The 17,184-nt window shown below is 37.4% G+C and overlaps 1 pseudogene; it reads right to left on the bottom strand.

Moving 5' to 3' along the window:
• Positions 1-1,066: 1,066 nt before the first annotated feature.
• Positions 1,067-2,288, bottom strand: LOC123607680 (annotated as a pseudogene).
• Positions 2,289-17,184: the final 14,896 nt, after the last annotated feature.

Genomic DNA, 17,184 nt, shown 5'->3' with positions numbered 1-17,184 from the left:
ATTCTGTTGGCTTTGGGGCTTTGTTTGTTCTTTTTCTACCTCCTTTATTTGTGAGGTTAGGTTGTTTATTTGCGATTTTTCTTGCTTCTTGAGGTAGACCTCTAGTGCTATAAACTTCCCACTTAGAACAGCTTTTGCTGCATCCTGAGGACTTTGGACCATTTTGTTTTCATTTTCACTTATTTCCGTATATCTTTTGATTTCCTCTTTGATTTTTTGGTTGACCCATTCATTGTTTGGTAGCATGATATTTAACCTCCATGTATTTTTACTCTTTCCAGATTTTTCTTGTGATAATTTCTAGTTTCATAACATCATGTTCAGAAAAGATGCATGGTATGACATCAATCTTTTTGGCACTTGCAAAGAATCTGTATTCTGCTGTTTTAGGATGGAATGTTCTGAATATATCTGTTAGATCCATCTGATCCAAGGTGTTATTCAGAGCTACTGTTTCCTTTTTGATTTTCTGTTTGATCGATCCATTGAAGAGAGTGGGGTGTTAAAATTCCCTACTATTATTGTATTACTATCAACTACTTCCTTTATGTTTGTTATTATTTGCTTTATATATTTGGGTGCTCCCATGTTGGATGCATAAATATTTATAATTGGTATAGCTTCTTGTTGGATTGTTCCCTTTATTTTTATGTAGTCCCCTTCTTCAACTCTTCTTACAGTCTTTGGTTTAAAATCTAGTTTGTCCAATATAAGTATTGCTACCCTACCTTTCTTTTCACTTTCATTTTCATGGTAAGTGCTTTTCCATCTCTTACTTTCAATCTGCATATCTCTTTAGGTCTAAAATGAGTCTCTTATAGGCAGTATATAGATGGGTCTTGCTTTTTAATCCATTCCATCACCCTATGTCTTTTGATTGGAATGTTTAGTCTACTTATTTATTTATTTTTGTTGTTGTTTTGATTTGGTTTTGGTTTGGGGTTTTGTTGTTGTTGTTGTTGTTGTTGTTGTTGCTGTTATTGTTGTTTTTCTTTTGACCAGATCTTTATTCAAAATTAGCTGTTCATAATGATTTGACTTCTACAGAAAAAACAAATTTAAGTTTTTATGCAGCAGGCTTCCTTTCTTCTATGGTGGGTTTCTTTTCAGCAGACTTCTTCTTAGCTGCTGGCTTCTCAGTAGCTGCAGCCTTTTTTCCTACTAAAGGTTTCTTCTGCTTCTTAACACCAACAGCCTTCTTTCCTTTCTTCTCTACCACAGACCTTTCGTCTGGAACCCCCTTCTCATCTGATTTGGCTCCTAAGGCTACTGCTGCCTTATCCATCCGGAGTTTGTGATTCTTGGCCGGGCGAAGAATGGTGTTATATATAGTGCATGGTCTTTGCATATGGGTTTAGCTTCAATATGATTCTCAGGTTTTCTGTGGACTTCAGGACTCTGTGATGAATCTTCTTGCATGGTAATCAGAGGGCTCTTTGGATCTCTGAGCTTTTCAAGATTCTGCTAAGGTCTGTGTTAAGTGTCTTATGCATGGAAGTAGGCAGCCTTACACCAAGTGCCATACAGATCATCTAACTTGCAGAAGGCACTTTCAGTCCAAGTGCAGAAATGTCCTACGTGCCTACCAGGAGCAAGTTTCAAAATGTTCAGTTTGCTTGCATTAAGTAATTCCAGGGATGTTTCTGAAGGTCTTGATACTGTTGTCCTCATTATACATGATATAAGGTCCCCTGCACTGGATATGACGACAGTTTTTCATCTTGCCTTTGCCAGCTCTCATTTGCTGAGAGGCATAGACCTTTTTCATATCATTCCAGGCTTTAAGTTTCTTAAGAAGCAAAACAACCTCTTTGATCTTCTTGTAGCCTTCACCTTTATCTTTAACCACCAAAGAAAGTTCAGGAACTTCCTTAGTACAATGACTTTTAGAATGACCAGTGCTGGTAAGGTTGAGGCAGCCAGGGCAGAGAAGATGGCATATTGCTTCTGTGTTATGTTTACTCTGAGGTGCCAATGGTGGCCTAATTTGGTTGCTACAAACATGTGGTCCCCATGACACATATTTCCAGAAGCACCCTGGCTGCAACAGTGAGTCCCATGCCTCAAACTCTGGGAATTCAAGCCATGGTTCTGCCAGTACTGGTTTGATGACCTGCTAATTCATTGACAGCATATGACTGTCTGTTGTTTTTGCGCAAGTTGGTGTGAACAAAGTTCACAATATCAGGTTTAATGGAAGCCTTGAATACAGCAGGCAAAGTAACATTTTTGCCAGATGACATTCCCTTTTCAGAATACACTGATGTCAATGGGCAAGCAGTTGTCATTCTGGGAAGAGGAGAGGGCCACACTCCTCTCAATCCTGAGGCTCCTATAGGAAAAGTGTTTGGTTTATTTAAATTCAAAGTAATTATTGACAGGTGTGTGCTTAAAGTGATTATCGATACGTGTGTGCTTACTGCCATTTTGTTACTTGTGTGGTTGTTTTTGTAGTTCTTCCTTCCTTTCTTCTCTTCCTCCCTATTCTTAGGGTTTGCTGGCTGTCTTTGGTGATATACTTGGATTCCTTCCTCTTTATTTTTTGCATATCTGTTACTGGTTTTTGATTTGTAGTTACCACTAGGTTTATATATAACATTTTATGCATATAGCTGTCTATATTGTTGATGGTCACTTAAGTTTGAACCCATTCTTTACTCTCCCCCCTCCCCATTTTAGGTATATGGTGCCATACTTTACATCCTTTTGTAAATTCCTTGACTGATTTCTATAGGTTTACTTAATTTTAGTACTTTCGTGTTTCCTATTTTTCTTACTTCTGCTTATGGTCTTTCCTTTTCACTCAGAGTCCTCTTATTTTTAAAACATTTTTTTTAACATTTATTCATTTTTGAGAGACAGAAACACTGTGAGCAGGGGAGGGCAGACAAAGAGGGAGACACAGAATCTGAAGGAGACTCCAAGTTCTGAGCTATCAGCCCAGAGCCCGATGCAGGGCTTGAAGCCATGAACTGTGAGATCATGATCGCTGAGAGTTCTGGTAGCACTAGTTTAGTGGTCATGAATTCCTTTAACTTTTGTTTGTCTGGGAAACTTCTTCTCTCTCCTCTTCTGAATGATATCCTTGCTGAATCAAGTATTCTTGGCTGCAGGTTTTTTCTATCATCACTTTGAATATATCATGCCACTCCTGTCTGGGCTGCAAAGTTTCTGCTAAAAAATCTGCTGATAGCCTTATGGGGATTCCCTTGTATAAAACTGTTTTCTTTTCTCTTGCTGCTTTTAAAATTCTACCCTTATCACTGCTTTTTACCGTTTTAATTACTGTGTGACTTGGTGTGGACCTCCATGGGTTGATTTTACTGGAGGCTTCCTAGATGTGGATTTCTGTTCTCTTGCCCAGATTTGGGAACTTTTCAGCTATTATTTCTTTAAGTAAATTTTCTGCTCCCTTTTGTCTCTCTTCTCTGTCTGGAATCACTTTAATGTGAATTTTGTTACACTTGCTGGTGTTGCTGAGTTCCCCAAGTCTATTTTTACTTACTTATTGTTATTTTTTGTTCTCTTTCTTGTTCAGCTTGATTGATTTCCAATAGTCTCTCCTCCTCAGGTTGCTGATCCATTCTTCTGCTTCTCCCAGTCTACTTTTTATTCCATCTAATGTATTTTTAACTTCACTTCTTAAGTTTTTCATCTCTGATTGGTTCTTTGGTTCTTTTTTTATGTTTTCTATCTCTTTGTTGAGGGTCTCACTGAGGTCTTCCACTTTTTTCTCAAGTCCAGTGAGAATCTTTATGACCATTACCTTAAATTCTCTATCAGACATATTACTTACTTCCATTTTGTTTAGCTCTATTGGTGTCATTTTGTCCTATTCTTTCATTTGGGATGTGTTCCTTGTCTCCTCATTTTGTCTAGCTATCTGTGTCTCTTTCTGTGTGTTAGGAAAGTTAGCAGTGTCTCCTACTCTTGAAAGTAGTGGCTTTATGAAGAAGTCCTGTAGTGCCCTACAGTGCAGTGTTCCCTGTTCACCGGAACCTTGTGCTTCAGGGATGTCTCCTGTGTGTGTTGCATGCACCCTATTGTTGTGGACGAGCTGCATTTACCTTTAGTTCAGTCATCTACAATTGCTCTCTTTGTTGTGGGCAGGGTTTGGTCTCTGTATTGGTAGCTGGCCAATCTTCCCAGAGCTGTTTTCTGTTGGCAGTGTCATGGTATAAGGTTTCTTGGCTTCTGGCAATCTACTAGGGCTTTCCCTTCCCTCTTGTTCCTCCCACCTATTTCATTATCATGAAGAAACAAAAAGAGAAGAGAGAAGGACTATTTTTTCTCTGCTTTTCTTTATACATTTCATTCTGAGGCTAGTTGTCTTATACCCAAATTAGAAAATATTGTTGAAGTGATTCTTAGGGATTATGGTCAAGTTTGAAATCTATCTATCCCATTTGAATAAGAATAAATTTTTGCAGTTCTGGAAGTCTCCAGTTCTCAGTTAACTTGCTGCTAGGCTAGTAACCTTCATAAGGTGAACTGTTGTTGATCAATTTCAGTATAATAATTATAGAAGATCTTCTGGAAATATTTAAGAAAAAGGACAATTTCATTTTATTTTATTCCTGTGCAGTGTGCTAGACACTATATTAGCTTTATGTATAATAGACTAATTGTACTTTCTGTGTTCTTTAGTAATACAACAAAAATTGCATCTTCATAAAGCATTTCATATTACAAAAATAAAAATGTAATTTAAAAATGACATTGAATATGTTAGGTATAGAAGGCAGTGTTTTGAAGAAACAGTTTTATCTTTGTAAAACTTTCCCCATAATGAAATATTTATATTGTTTGAACATTATAACTTCCATGTCAAGAAACATAGTTAATGAAAGTCAAGTGGAAAAAAATGCAAAGTAATTATTATTCAAAATGTCAGAGTAAATTTATATGCAAAACTAAAATATTTAGGATTAAAATTCATCTTTAAATTGGATTCTAAGTATAAATAAGATGCATATATTATGAACTGCAGTGGGTTAGTAGGGAGAAGTATAAATGATCATAATCTTAGATAATTACCTCAATAGGGCATACAGTCCCTTTCAATAACTCAACACTGATACTCCTTTCAATTTTTAAGAAACTATCTTTGATACATTTATGTTGTTTGGTATTTCTAGGGAATCCTGTCACATTGTTTAGATCTTTATAAGAACTTTGAGATGTTGTTATTAGTAAGAGAACTATATAGCATTAAATTTTAAGCATAAACAATATTCCCAGAACTTCATGAAGATTAGAATCAGGCTTCCCAATAGCCATTCACAGGACTAGACCTGAATGAAACTGTCCTGGGCAACAGTGAGACACTGCAAGTTTGTCTTTGCCATCCAACTTTTTCTTCTTCCCAGGACCCCTACAGACCTGGTTTATTTGAGCCTGTGGCCCCAGAAAGCATCCCACATTGCAGAACTACCACAATTTACCATAGATTCTTGAGCCATACCTCCAGAGCCACCTCAATATAAAACTTCTACTTTTTCCATGTGTATTTGTGTCTAGAATGGAATTAAGATTTAGGCACACCCAACTGATTTGCTTTCAGTAGTCTGTAAAAACTAATTTGGCCAAGATACAAATAGGTTTGGTGAGTTTCTGCAGCATTGACCATTTTTTCTGCCACTTGTGCCTTTCTTCTTTTTTTTTTTTCTTTTGGAAACAGTTTTATTGAGAAAGAAGATAAACCATCCCCCATCCCCTTTCTTTTCTGATGCCACAAGTTGTAATGAAATATTGGCAATAGGAGGAGCAGTTGGGAATTGTAGTGAATGCCCTGAAGTTTACTTCCAAAGTTACTCAAAATCGTGTTGCACATACATGCCATTCATGAAAACACAATGTGTCCTACTAGAGTGTAAATATGTAATATTCACCCCACTGTATCTTACATTTCTTTTAAGATCACAGTGTCTTGCTTAGTCATCTAATATTTAATACTGGTGTTTTAGAGTAATTCTTCCCAAGAGATTTAAACTATCGCTCTTGGGGCACCTGGGTAGCTCAGTTAGTCAAGCATCTGACTTCAGATCAGGCCATGATCTCACCACTCGTGGATTTGAGCCCCGCATCGGCTCTGTACTAACAGCTCAGAACCTGGAGCCCACTTCAGATTCTGTGTCTCCCTCTCTCTGCCCCTCCCCCACCTCTTTCTCTCTTTCTCTCAAAAATAAATAAACATTAAAAATTTTTTTTTAAATTGTTGCTCTCAATTATCCTAGTGAAATCGCCTCTCACCATTCCCTATTCAGACGGTTAATTCTCCCACAGTGGCTATATATAATTACTTGTAGTTTTTACTGATGTTTGTTTTTAACTGTAGTTTAATATACGACCTATACATTTTTAATAATTATGGTGACTTGCATTTATACACCATCGTTCACCTTGAAAGATCCCAAAGCACCTTTCCAAACTATACACTTCTCACATAAATAAATGCCAGGCAACATTAAGGATGATGGAAACAGCCAGTCACACAATTAACATGCTGTTTACCTAACTCCTGAAAAATATAGATGCTTCCCAAGACCCGAGCTAATATCAATCATAGGAGATGCTTCACTGAACACCATGCCACAGGCTGATATCATCTCTCACTATTGACATAAGCCACTTTTTTATTAATTTATTTTTTAATTTACATCCAAGGTAGTTAGCATATAGTGCTATAATGATTTCAAGAATAGATTCCAGTGATTCATCCCCTATGTATAATACCCAGTGCTCATCCCAACAAGTGTCTTCCTTAATGCCACTTACCCATTTAGCCTCTCCCCCACCCCCAGAAACCCTCAGTTTGTTTTCTGTATTTAATTCTCTTATGTTTTGTCCCCCTCCTTGTTTTTAGATTTTTTTTTTGCTTCCCTTCCCTTATGTTCATCTGTTTTGTATATTAAAGTCCTCATATGGGTGATGTCATATGATATTTGTCTTTCCCCGATTAGCTAATTTCGCTTAGCATAATACCCTGTAGTTCCATCTAGATGCAAATGGCAGGATTTCATTCTTTTTGATTACTGAGTAATACTCCATTGTGTGTGTGTGTGTGTGTGTGTGTGTGTGTGCGCGTGCGCGCGTGTGTGTGTGTGTATTGGGAAGACACACCATGGCTTCTTTATCCATTCATCCATCGATGACATTTGGGTTCGTTCCATACTTTAAATATTGTCAATAGTGCTGCTATAAACATTGGAGTGCATGTGCCCCTTCTTAACAGCACACCTGTATCCCTTAGATAAATACCTAGTAGTGCAATTGCTGGGTCATAGGGTAATTCTATTTTTAATTTTTTGAGGAACCTCCATACTGTTTTCCAGAGTGGCTGCACCAGCTTGCATTCCCACCAGCAGTGCAAAAGAAGTCCTCTTTCTCTACATTGTCACCAACATCTGTTATTGCCTGAGTTATTTATTTAAGCCATTCTGACTGGTGTGAGGTGGTATGTCATTGTGGTTTTAACTTGTATTTCCCTGATGATGAGTGATGTTGACCTTTTCTCGTGTGTCAGTTGGCCATCTGGATGTCTTCTTTGGAGAAATGTCTATTTATGTCTTTTGCCCATTTCTTCACTGGATAAGTTGTTTTTTGAGTGTTGGGTTTGATAAGTTCTTTATAGATTTTGGATACTAACGCTGTATCTGAAGGGTCACTTGCAAATATCTTCTCCCATTCTGTTGATTGCCTTTTAGTTTGCCGATGGTTTCATTCACTGTGCAGAAGCTTTTTATCTTGATGAGGTCCCAGTAGTTCATCTTTTGTTTCCCTTGCCTCTGGAGATGTGTTGAATAAGAAGTTGCTGTGGCCAAAGTCAAAGAGGTTTTTGCCTGCTTTCTCTTCTACGATTTTGATGGCTTCCCATCTTATGTTTAGGTCTTTCATCCTTTTGAGTTTATTTTTGTGTATGGTGTAAGAAAGTGGTCCAGGTTCATTCTTCTGCATGTCGCTGTCCAGTTTTCCCTGCACCATTTGCTGAAGAGACTCTCTTTATTCAATTGAATATTCTTTCCTGCTTTGTCAAAGATTAGTTGGCCATACATTTGTGGGTCCATTTCTGGATTCGCTATTCTGTTCCATTGATCTGAGTGTCTGTTTTTGTGTGAGTACCATACTGTCTTGATGATTACAGCTTTGTAATACGTCTTGAAGTCTGTGATTGTGATGCCTTCCACTTTGGTTTTCTTTTTCAGGATTGCGTTAGCTATTTTGGGTCTTTTTTTGGTTACATACAAATTTTAGGATTATTTCTTCTAGCTCTGTGAAGAATTCTGGTGTTATTTTGATATGTATTGCATTGAATATGTACATTGCTTTGGGTAGTATTGACATTTTTACAATATTTGTTCTTCGAATCCATAAGCATGGAATATTTTTCCTTTTTTTTTTGGTGTTGTCTTCAATTTCTTTCATAAGCTTTCTATAGTTTTCAGTGTATAGATTTTTCAACTCTTTGGTTGGATTTATTCCTAAGTATTTTATGGGTTTTATGGGATTGATTCCTTGATTTCTCTTTCTGTTGCTTCATTATTGGTGTATAGGAATGCAACCAATTTCTGTGCATTGATTTTATACCCTGCGACTTTGCCGAATTCAGTTCTAGCAGTTTTTTGGTGGAATTTTTTGGGTTTTCCATATAGAGTATCATGTCGTTTATGAAGAGTGAAAGTTTGACTTCCTCTTTGCTGATTTGGATGGCTTTTATTCCGTTGTGTTATCTGATTGCTGAGGCTATGACTTCTAATACTATGTTGAATAACCTTGGCGAGAGTGGACATCCCTTCATGTCCTGACCTTAGAGAGAAAGCCCTCAGTTTTTCCCCATTGAGGATGATATTAGCAGTGAGTCTTTCATATATGGCTTTTATGATCTTGAGGTATAATCCTTCTGTCTCTACATTTTTGAGGGTTTTTATCAAGAAAGGATGCTGTATTTTGTCAAATGCTTTCTCTGTAAATATTGAGAGGGTCATGTGGTTCTTGTCCTTTCTTTTATTGATGTGATGTATCACATTGATTGTTTTGCCGGTATTGAACCAGCCCTGCATCCCAGATATAAATCCCACTTGGTCTGGTGAATAATTCTTTTAATGTATTGTTGGATCTGGTTAGGTAATGTCTTCTTGAGCATTTTTGCATCGTGTTCATCAGGGAAATTGGTCTGTAGTTCTCCTTTTTAGTTGGGTCTTTGTCTGGTTTTGGAATCAAGGTAATGCTGGCTTTATAGGATGAGTTTGGAAGTTTTCCTTCCATTTCTATTTCCTGGAACAGCTTCAAAAGAATTGGTCTTAACTCTTCTTTAATGTTTTGTAGAATTCCCCCGGAAAGCTATCTGGCCCTGGACTCTTGTTTTTGGGAGATTTTTGATTACTAATTTGATTTCTTTACTGATTATGGATGTATTCAACTTCTCAATTTCCTGTTTCAGTTTTGGTAGTTTATATGTTGCTAGGAATTTGTCCATTTCTCACAGATTGCCCATTTTATTGGTGTATAATTCCTCATAATATTCTCTTATTATTGTTTGCATTTCTTCTGTGTTGGTTGTGACCTCTCCTCTTTCATTCTTGATTTTATTTATTTGGGTCCTTTCCTTTTCCCTTTTGATCAAACTCACTAGGGGTTTATCAATTTTGTTAATTCTTTCAAAGAACCAGCTTCTGGTTTCATGGATCTGTTCTACTGTTTTTTGTTTGTTTGTTTGTTTCGATAGCATTGATTTCTGCTCTAATCTTTATTATTTCCTGTCTTCTGCTGGTTTTCGGTTTTATTTGCTGTTCTTTTTGTAGCTCTTTGAGGTGTAAGGTTAGGCTGTGTATCTGAGACCTTTCTTCCTTCTTTAGGAAGGCCTGGATGGCTATATAGTTTCCTCTTGTGACTGCCTTTGCTGAGTCCCAGAGGTTTTGGGTTGTGGTGTTATCGTTTTCACTGACTTCCATATATTTTTTAATTTTTTTTAACTTCTTGTTTAGCCCATTCATTCTTTAGTAGGATGTTCTTTAGTTTCCAAGTATTTGTTATCATTCCAAATGTTTTCTTGTGGTTGATCTCGAGTTTCATAGTGTTGTGGTCTGAAAATATGCATGGTATGATCCTGATTTTTTTGTACTTGTTGAGGGATGATTTGTGTCCCAGTATGTGATATATTCTGGAGAAATTCCATGTGCACTTTAGAAGAATGTATATTCTGCTGCTTTAGGATGAAACGTTCTAAATATATCTATTAAGTCCATCTGGTCCAGTGTGTCATTCAAAGCCATTGTTTCCTTGCTGATTTTCTGTTTAGATTATCTGTCCATTGCTGTAAGTGAGGTGTTGAAGTCCCCTACTATTATGGTATTGTTATCAATGAGTTTCTGTATGTTTGTGAATAATTGATTTATATATTTGGGTTATTCCACATTTGGAGAATAAATGTTTACAATTGTTAGATCTCTTTGGTGGATAAACTACTTAATTATGATATAATGCCCTTCTTCATCTCTTGTTACAGTCTTTATTTTAAAATCTAGATTGTCGGATAGAAGTATAGCTACTCCGGCTTTCTTTTGGTGATCATTAGCATGATAGATGGTTCTCCATCCCCTCACTTTCAATCTGAAGGTGAGTTTAGGTCTAAAATTGGTCTCTTGTAAACAGCATATAGATGGATCTTGTTTTCTTATCCATTCTGTTACCCTATGTCTTTTGTTTGGAGCATTGAGTCCATTGACATTTAGAGTGAGTACTGAAAGATATGAATTTATTGCCATTATATTCCCTATAGAGTTGGAGTTTCCGGTGCTGTTCTCTGGTTCTTTCTAGTCATTGTTGCTTTTGGTGTTTGTTTGTTTGTTTGTTTTCATATTTTCTCCCCTCAGAGAGTCCCCCTTAAAATTTCTTGCAGAGCTCGTTTAGTGGTCATGAACTCCTTTAGTTTTTGTTTGGGAAAATTTGTATCTGTCGTTCTATTTTAAATGACAGTCTTGCTGGATAAAGAATTCTTGGCTGCATAGTTTTCCAATTCAGCACATTGAATATATCCTGCCACTTCTTTCTGGCCTGCCAAGTTTCTGTGGACAGATCTGCTACAACATTATGTGTCTACCTTTGTAGGTTAAGGACTTTTTTTCCCCCTTGCTGCTTTCATTCTTTCCTTGCCTGAGTATTTTGTGAATTTGACAGTGATATGCCTTGTTGATGGTAGGTTTTTATTGAATCTAGTGGGAGTTCTGTGTGTTCCCTGGATTTTGATGTCTATGTCTCTTCTCAGGTTAGGAAAGTTTTCCTCTATGATTTGCTCACATAAAACAGCTACCCTTTTTTCTCTCTCTTCATCTTCTGGGACTCTTATGATTCGGATGTTATTCCTTTTTTATGAGTCACTGAGTTCTCTAATTCTTATATCGTGCTCTTTTGCTTTAGTTTCCCTCTTTTCTTCTGCTTTATTATTCTCTGTAAGTTTGTCTTCTGTATTGCTGATTTGATGCTCTGCTTCATCTATCCTTGCTGCTGTGGCAGCCAATCGAGATTGCAGCTCAGTTATAGCATTTTTAATTGTATCCTGGCTAGATTTTACTTCCTTTATCTCCGCAGAAAGGGTTTCTGTGCTTTTTTCAACCCCAGCTAGTATTCTTATTATCATGATGCTAAATTCTGGTTCAGACATCTTGCTTGTATCTGTGTTGATTAAGCCCCTGGCTGTCATTTCTTCCTGTTCTTTCTTTTGGGGTGAATTTCTTCATTTTGTCATTTTGAAGGAAGAAAGAGTTAATAAAATAAAAAAAAATTAAAAATAAAAGTTAAAAAGTTAAAACAACACAAAAAAATCAAATAAAGGATGCTAGCTCCTAGGTGTATTTTGATCTGGTTGTTCAAAGAAGCTTGATAGAATAGAGAAAAAAGTGAAAGAAAATAAAAGGAAAAAAAAAGGAAAATGTTTAGAAGTTTAAAAATATGAATACAATGAAATGATGAAAGTAAAATAGAATTTAAAAAATTTATGAGAAAATAAAAAATGTACAAAAAATTAAACAAAAATCTTTTAATAAAAATGGAAAATAAAAATAAATTTTTTCTCTTTCTGTATTCAAGAATAAGAAAAGAAAAAGAAAAAATAAAGATGGACCAGGAACAGAATGAAATATAATTGTAATTACATCCAGTTTCCCTTAGAAGTCAAACTATGAAGCACTTTATAATCCATAAGCTAAGCAGGCAGAGAAATTTGTGGTGTTCCACTAGAACGTGATGACCTAGTTGGGCAGATCTTGTGTAGTGGCTCTGTTCTCCACTAGATGGCGCTGCTAGTGGAGATAGCACTAGCACTGGGGTGGATAGTTGTGGCATGTGTATGTGTGTATGCGCATGCATGGGAGGGGTGAAAATGGTGTCACCCAGCTACCCAGTCTCTAGTATCAGAACTCTGTGCTCTCACCAACTGGCAGCAACCAAGCACCCCTCCTTTGTCTCTGTCTTCCATTCACTTCCTGTTTCTACACTGTCTGTGACCAAGCCATCAGCCTGCCAGGTGGCACCTCCCTCCCGAGATTTATCTCAGATGGAGCCACGTTTTCCAACCCTTCACTTCTGAGGGCCCTGTGGCTTTGACCTGCTCATAACCTCTGGGGAAGGGTCTCTCTGAGCAATGGCTGGGTACCAGCCCGCCCCCTGGAACATTCCACAACTGTGCTGCTGCAGATGCCCAGAGACTGCGGCTGCATGCCAATCTGCCCCAGAAAAAGATTTCGAGATTGTGTAGCAGCCATGTTTCATGGATTATGGTAAATCACAACACCCATCTGGCTCCAGGCTTCAGTGAACCCTTAACGTCCTTGTTCCAACATTTGAGGATGTGTCTGTTCTCTGGGGTCTACTGGGACCTTTGCCTGTGGGGAGGCACGCAGCCTGTACCAAATGTCCTCCCAGTAGGGAAACCACCTCTTTCCGTGTGGCCTGAGGACCCCTCAATCTTGCTGTCTACTCCTGGGGATTTGCCTTTCCCACCAGAGCACCACCAGGTATTGAGCTGTGGGGTTTAAGACTCTGTGCTCCCCTTGTTTATACAGTCTTAACGGAATTTAAACCCTCTCTTTCTCTCCTTTCTCCTTTTTTTTTGTTCAGTCCTTTGCAGTCTTTTTCTCCTTTCTCCCTTTTCTGTTCAATTCACTCTTTCTCTTTCTCTCTAGCTGCTCTCAAGGTGTAGTGCTTTTCCTGTATTCTCCCTGCTCCCCTACCCCCCCCATCTCCGTCCTCTCTTTGCAAGCAAAAACAGCTCCCTAGGAGTGCCTGGGTGGCTCAGTTGGTTAAGCATCTGACTTTGGCCCAGGTCATGATCTCATGGCTTATGAGTTCGAGCCCTGCATCGGGCTCTGTGTGGACAGCTCAGAGCCTGGACCCTCTTCAGATTCTGTCTTTCTCTCTCTCTTTGCCTCTCCCCTGCTCACACTCTGTCTGTCTCTGTCTCTCAAAAATAAATAAACATTAAAAAAAGTTTAAAAAAAACAGCTCCCTACCCTCCACAGCTTCTCTCTCCCCCAGTTCACCTCTCCATGCCACATACCTGTGGTTCTGTGGTTCAAGTTGTGCAGATTGTTGTGTTAATCCTCAGATCAATTTGCTATGTGTGCAAGATGGTTTGATGTTGATCTAGCTACATTTCAGGGATGAGACACACAAAAAAAAGTTCCATGCTGCTCTACCATTTTGGCCCTTCACTTGTGCCTTTCTAAAGACTATGAGAAAGATAGAGAAAGTCACTATACTCTGTTACTAGTAACTAAAATTTCACCTCTAAGAAAATAAATAGAAATAAGAATATATACTTTTATGGCAACTGAAAGAAAACAAGAGACTGAAACTAATATATATTGGATAGTTAGCATGTGTGAGATACCACATCTATCTTATGATAGATGCTATTTAGATTAGGAAGCTGAAAATTTGTCTGATTAAATTATTGGCCCAAGGATGGACCATGGTGTTTTGCATAGTTTAAGGCTAGCCCTAGCAAAGCTTCTTTTACTTTGCTCACACCCCTACTCTACCTCTGTTCTTCTGAGATATTTTCAAATATTGAATAAAAATTAAAAGTGAGTAGAATACCATATTTAACTTTAAATTTACAATAATGATTTTAAACTGACAAGGATTTATTTTTGCAAATAAGAACTTTTTGTTTTCTCAAACAAGTAGGTCATTCTAGTTCACTGGCTTGAGCATCAAACAAAGTGCTTTAAATAAACGTACATCAACTTAAATGTTTTAAACACGTTCTTGATGTTTTTGTCTGTTTTTGCATTTTGTTTTCGCTTTAGACCGCTTTGAAGAACTAGAAAATGGTAGGGACACTCCTGAGAAAAATACCTATTTGCCCAAAATGTGTTTATGTATCCCCTAGACCCTTTCCTTATACCCAAATTTTAAAATCTCTGAAAAGAGAAGACTGTGGTAAAAGGGAGATCTAAATAATATCACAAGCATTTGTTTAAAAGAAATCATGGGTTAATTTCTCAGAAAACAGAGTTTTAAAAGTAGCATGAGTTGTTGACAATTACTACTGATAGAAGCACACATTGCAAGAGACTTTAAGTATTGATAAATGATGACAAGATTCAATGTAAATATTATGCTGCTTAGGACAGATATAAAATTTTTTTTCAGTAAGGAAATACAGCACATTTGCATTAGAAATTTTATCATGCTGAAGTTTTAAGTATATATATGTGAAATCTCCATAGGTAATAATTTTTAATTCTTTGTAAAAGTTGTATTTGTGCTATGCAATGATTTTATTATTCTCTTTTTTCTTCTTCTTTCCTGCAATGTCTGGTTAACGCTTAAATCCCTCTAGACTTCAATTTCTGCTGATGGTAGGCAGCCTTTCTACCAAAAGAATAAGAGTAAATAATAGGAACAGAACAAATAAGCTTCATTTGTCAGTGTTCATTGGTCTTTATTAATCCTCTGGGCCACACTCTATGTCTCCACAGCTAACTGTGCTGTTTTCCTGGATGTGTGAAAATAGTCTTTAATCAAAAGTATGCCAAGTCATCTCTGGGAACAACGCTTCCCATTTGGATGAGGATAACCAGCTGGACATTGGGTGCTATTTAAGTTTGAATAGTAGTTAAAGAAAAACAAACTAATTTGTTCAAGAGCAGCATGAAAGACTCGAGGGAAATTGCTTACTGCTCTTGGCATTAGAAGTATTTAAAACCAATTGTGCCTTGAGTTCAGGGACCATATCGACTAGAAAGCATTAAAATTCCATGCAGTCAGCCCTGGACATGCTTGGAAGGATTCAGGATCCTTCTTCAACAGGATGAGATTTGGAGAGTATAAATATTTTTATTGGATTCAGTTTTAGTTCCCCTCTCAGTAACGTCAGCCAACAAGTAAGTACTTTATAAGTGCATACTAGAATTATTATTCCCTTTGTATTTTTGTTGAATTTTACCAGAAGAAAGAACTGATAAATAACTAATAAACAAGCCAGTCACTCTTTTGAAGTGCCTAGATAAGATTTATTCTACTCATCTGTCAGTGTTTGGATTTTTTCCTGAATGCAATCTGTATTTCCCAAAATACAAAGGAGCAATGTCTACATTTTCTAAAGAAATCTGGGGTATACCTTTTATTTTTAAATTGTCTACTAACTCATGGATACAAAGTTTTTGTATTTGAAAGAAAGAGGAGTATAGAACTTTCTGGGTGTGTTGAATTTACTCAAGTAGATTTCTTTACAAGTAGAACAAATATGTGAAAACTCAGAATCCTTTTAATGTGCAGCTATATTTGGTTAATAACACAATGAAATTTTATATTATCTTTTATGTTAATCTCAGCATGAGTTTATTTAGCCAATTTTAAATTATATCTGTAAGTTACCTTTCCATTCATTTCTGCTTTTTTTGTTTTTAAGTAAAACTTTCAGAGGTCAATAGTACACCAGTTTTCTGATGTCATTTTAATAAAGTACCTCCCCCTTGATTTGGTCTGGCATGTAAGATGTTTGGAGGTCACCACTGTCTAAATACCAAGTAAAAAGCTGAAGAAACTAAAAAAGAAACAATTTTTAGATTCATAACAAAGAGAGGTCATAGGGGAAACTGCTGCCCCCAACACTGGACAAACAGGTGAACAGAGAACTTACTAGAGCAGAACTCTTAGGCCAAAATCTCTGTAGGAATCAGTGCCAGGGAAGGGAACTCTGCATTGTAACTGGCAAATTGGTAAAGGGTCATTGTGGACAACTCTGAGACTTAGAAACACCAGGGGCACCCGGTTGTATGGGCCTACACTACTGAGTTCATCACCAGGAATTCCACATAGTTCTCATACCGATAACTAGAGAAAAAAACTCCTTTCTGATTCCTGCAGAGGGAGGGTAAGGAAACCATTCTGAAATATACCAGAGCATTCTGTTCTTGAAAATGTTTGTCCTCAGGAGAAGCGAATTAGCCAGAATCTAGTGTGCTGTGGTTTTACCAGAGCCTTACTGAACTGGGGGAAAGGAAATACCCAACTCCAGTCTATTTAGCCATTCTGTACCCCTAACAGGGGAGGTGAAAACTGAGAAACGTTTGTGTAGTTCACAGTCCAGAGTCCTAATGTCACTAAAAGACTGAGGCCTAATTATAGAACTATAGAATGCTTCCCCTCCCCCAGCATTGTCACTGCCTTACTAAAGGCCTGTTTGTAGCAGTTCCTGTTACCTATCATGAGACAAACTAAAAGGCCAAAACCAGGATGAAGAGACAGAGCAAGCATCAGACCCAGACTCAGATATGGCAAGGGTGTTGGAATTATTAGACCAGGAATTTAAAACAACTGTTCTTTTTTAACGCTTTTTAAAAATACTTATTTATTTTTGGGAGAGTGTATGCAAGTAGGGGAGGGGCAGAGAGAGAAGGAGAGAGGGGATCCTAAGCAGCCTCTTTGGTAGCAGGCTCTGTGCTGACAGCAGAGAGCCTGACATGGGGCTCAAACCCACAAACTGTAAAATCATGACCTGAGCTGAAGTAGGATGCTTAACTGACTGAGCCACCCAGGTGCCCCTCTTTTTTGTATTCTTTATTGATCTAAAAAATAATAGTTTATTCAAAATAATAATAGCAATGTATTTGACTATGTCCATATATATTATGTATATATGTGTATGTTTATCCAAGCTTATATATGCCTATATGTGCT

The sequence above is a fragment of the Leopardus geoffroyi genome, chromosome A2 (genome assembly GCF_018350155.1).
Source record: "Leopardus geoffroyi isolate Oge1 chromosome A2, O.geoffroyi_Oge1_pat1.0, whole genome shotgun sequence".
Lineage (NCBI taxonomy): Eukaryota > Metazoa > Chordata > Mammalia > Carnivora > Felidae > Leopardus > Leopardus geoffroyi.
This window is presented reverse-complemented; position numbering and strand designations above follow the sequence as displayed.